The sequence below is a fragment of the Haliotis cracherodii genome, unplaced genomic scaffold (assembly GCF_022045235.1).
Source record: "Haliotis cracherodii isolate W230 unplaced genomic scaffold, xgHalCrac1.p SCAF_5, whole genome shotgun sequence".
In the NCBI taxonomy this organism is placed as follows: domain Eukaryota; kingdom Metazoa; phylum Mollusca; class Gastropoda; order Lepetellida; family Haliotidae; genus Haliotis; species Haliotis cracherodii.
Genome location: NW_027266308.1, coordinates 19,016,653 through 19,020,731, shown reverse-complemented (window position 1 = coordinate 19,020,731; position 4,079 = coordinate 19,016,653). Strand labels below are relative to the sequence as shown.

General features: G+C 40.2%; 1 long non-coding RNA gene across 1 annotated transcript in view; it reads left to right on the top strand.

The window, feature by feature from the left end:
* Positions 1-3,648, top strand: part of LOC139443279 (uncharacterized) — a 41,165-nt gene extending 37,517 nt beyond the window's left edge. The window contains exons 2-3 of the long non-coding RNA XR_011651723.1: positions 3,192-3,260; positions 3,538-3,648. This is a non-coding gene — a long non-coding RNA (uncharacterized lncRNA). The remainder of the gene's footprint in view (positions 1-3,191; positions 3,261-3,537) is intronic.
* The last annotated feature ends 431 nt before the right edge of the window (positions 3,649-4,079 follow it).

The window sequence follows — 4,079 nt, the reverse complement described above, 5'->3', positions numbered from 1 at the left end:
AGCTCCACTGTGGAACACGACTGGCGTCAATTTAGTGCTAGCTCCACTGTGGAACAAGGCTGGCGTCAATGTAGTGCTAGGTTCAGTGTGGAACACAACTCGCGTCAATGTAGTTCTAGCTCCACTGTGGAACAAGGCTTGCGTCAATGTAGTGCTAGGTTCACTGTGGAACACCGCTGGCGTCAATGTAGTGCTAGGTTCACTGTGGAACAAGGCTTGCGTCAATGTAGTGCTAGGTGAAAAGGGTAAAAGGGTGTTCCAGTGAGCGCTCTCCCGTGTCTCCGACATCATGACAGTGTATTCAGCGATCTTCTGTATCTTGGCATCTCGAAAGAGTGTCTATGTGCCACGTCTCATGTCTCTGCACATCTTGAAAGGGTATTCAAGTGAGCGATCTCCCATTTTTCTTACACACCTGTGGGTGGGAAACCCATTTGAGATAACTTGTCTCAAACATATGTGTGAGATCAAATTCCAGGCCAGTGACTGGCTACTCCGTGGTGATGACCTGAGGTCAGATTATGACGAACTACTTTCCAGATCGTAAGTCACACTCTCCGGCGCAGTGGTGACTTAGCATAACACCACTGCCAAAGGCTAATTTTCATATCACGTGACCGGACTTTTCTCTTGTTTGTACACAAGCGCGCTTATTCTGAAAACCCAACAGACTGGCCTAATGCAAGCCTTTCGGTTCGCTTAACACATTGTTTTGCGTAATTATATAGATATGCTACTACAACTGCGACAGTGAGGTGCATGAAGACCGTATTCCGTGGGGCTCAGATGACAGCACGTGGAGCCGGACAACCAATGTAAACAAAGGATAACTACGCAAAGGGAAGTAGATTTTCACGTTTTAGGATACATTCTTAACGAACTGTAACCATTCTTTGGCATTTGTTTATCAAAATGTGTAGTATGACAAGTATATGCAATATCTTGAATGGACTGTCTAAGATGTGACGAATCGTCACATGGCACTGGGGGCCGACCGCAAAGGAACTCTGGGTAGGTAGAGTGTGTAAGTCATTGATAAGTTGCTCGTGCTCCTGTCGAATGTCCACCTACGTCTGTGTTGAACGTAATGGTTTTAGAGTGTTAATAGATATATTCCCGTGATTTGGTTTTCGGACGCTTAAGAAACATTCGCTAATCACAAGAACCGTAAAACATCTCATTCACTTATCAAAGACAGCTTTATCTAAAATTCAAGCTATCATCTGGGTATTTACAATGCCTGTTGACACCACAATCCTCGTTATAGCGGGAGAAATATATGTGTCTCCTCTTCAACCCACACTTCGAAGTCGACTAAAATTCGAAATACATCACTCACACTAAACGTTTTGAATTCTGTTGGAAATTCCCTCCTCTGTGATATCACCCACTGTCATATTAGACAAAACAAAATTACTGCGTGTTTAGAAATATATATGTCGGATATTTAGTCGAAGGATTGAATTTCAAAAATAGCATATTAGCGGTCACGGGAATCTGTTTTTCACCAAAACACAAATGATAATTCTGACACGTCGCCGAGGAACCTGGAATCGTTTGGAATGTTTTGGAAACTACGCAAACACGAACGCCGAAGTGCACTTTCCGCCATATTGGATAGTGTTTGCAAAATCATGTTTCACGTATGCGGGTTATGAGACGCCTATAAGATCAGGTATATTTCAAACTCAGCTGCTATACATGCTTCCCTGAATTCCTCATACATTTTAGGAACAAATGACAAATGGTCTTTGTCACCAATACAAATTATCAAGATGACATCAAGCGAAATAAATAAATTAGGTGTGGAAACGGACATTGTGCTCGGAAAACTATACTTATTGAAATGTACACAAAGCAAAATTGTTGTATACACTGGCTGGCGAGTTTGAGAATATTCGTGGGAAGAGTATCGTAGCACGAATTATGGAATTAAAAATACATACATTACAATTGTAAAAGTTTCCGTCTTGTGTGACGCCATGACTGACGCAAAGCCACACACAACGACGACGGTAGTTAGATCTATCTGCATTTCTGACAAATTTCCTGGTTAGATTGGAAAACATAAAAACAAATAACAGTACGCAGATTGTCTGATTGTTTCTGATTACTTACATGACACATATATAAGAACAGACAAAATGTCTAGGCATCATGAAAGGGTGCCCATGTGCGCGATCTCCCATGTTTGTTTTGTTTTGTTTTGTTTGTTTGTTGTTTAACGCTGCACTTAATAATATTCCTGCTATATGGCGGCGACCTGTAAATAATCGAGTATGGAACAGACAGTCCAGTGATTGACGTCATGGGCATCGATCTACGCATTTGGGAAACGATGGCATGCATCAACCAAGTCAGTGAGCCTGACCACCCGACCCCGCTAGTCGCCTTTTATGGCAAGCATGGGTTGCTGAAGACCTATTTTCTGGGCATTATGAAAGGGTGTCCATATGAGCGATCTCCCATGTCTCTGCACATCTTGATATGGTGTCCATGTGAGCGATTTCCCATGTCTCTGCACATAATGAGAGGGTATGCCAGTGAGCGATCTCCCATAGACTTATGCATGACCCCAAGGTCAAACCCCAAAACGAGGTTTTCACCGAATGGCGGAAGTGATTTCAAACACCCGGAAAAGATTTATCGCTCGTCTTGCATGTCTCGTTCAGCTTCGTCGAGAATTTTGTTCCAAGTCAATCGAAGAGCGCGGGGAGTTCCCCGTTGAACAAGGGATTCTATTATAACAGCGATGGGTTCATCAACAGCATTAAAAGTAGATATATTGTGATTTTACACCAAATAACAATGACCACTTTGACAAGTCACGTTACCTTTCATAAGCTGCTGTTTTGAACTGATTTTGAGGGGCGTAACATGAATAGGCTAAGACAGTCATAATGACTGATATCCAGCCCTTTAAATGTGTGCCAGCGCTATATTCTATTTATATTAATTCTTGTGTTTTGGGGGACTACGGTACTCTATAATTAAATATAATTATTATTAAGGTTATAGTTTATACTGTGTCACGTATATTGCAACCGTCATAAATGCAAATGTTTTTGGCAATAGATCTTAATAGTTTTTTGTATAAAACCACAATCATCCACGATCATCCACAAATCTTCCATGAAATTCAGTTCTGTTTCATAGTTGAATGTGTGTATGTGGTAATTATATATTTACAGCGTCGTGCGATGGATTCCTGTGTCCTGACTTGATCTCGTGGGAAGAACGGAATCCCACATAACTTAGAGGTAAGGACTAGGAAATAAATATGTCGTATGCGTTTTCAATTAATCAAATTAATTTGAATCAATGGGTATGGAAGTTACATTAAACTGCAACAATTATTCTGGGTAACTGACCGTGCAGATTATTGCTGTTTATGTAAATTATATAAAATATGTTTTTTTTAAAAGTCAAAGTGACTCGGCACAATGTTTGAACAGTTTATTAGTAGAACACTTATTAAATATTATTCATACAATTGACATCTGCATGTATCTCTTCACGACTTGAATGTATTTTCAGATTGTTCTGAAGTGAGTGTTTCTGCAACAAAATGTTTGTGTGCCACCAGACAGATCGGGCCAGTGCTGTGCACATCAGTTTAAATACAATGTATGTACATTGTGTAATAAAATATTTGCGTCGATTTGACACTTTTATCTCTCACAGGCAATTTTATCACAATTCTATAATTGTGTGCAAGGGAAACCATAATCAAGCAACTGTCCACAGCTGATTGATAATTTTGCAAATTTTACAACATGGACTCTCAAGGATGTTAAGGTTTGTATTTCTCCTATTTATTCAGTAGAAAAGGGGGAATAATCTGACTATTTCGTATGTGCAAAGTAGTGCAATAGTAAAGCCTTGGTCTGCCCTCACACTATCACCAGGTTGAATAAGATCAAGAAAAATACCAAACACTTCACAGCTTTGTCATCTCAACATCAGACATACCACCTGTAGACAAACATGATACAATGTTTACAGCATCGTGAGGAGCTATACCAATCAGGCTTTAGAGAGGACAGCTAGTTTTATAAAGGTTATAAAACGTTTGAGTA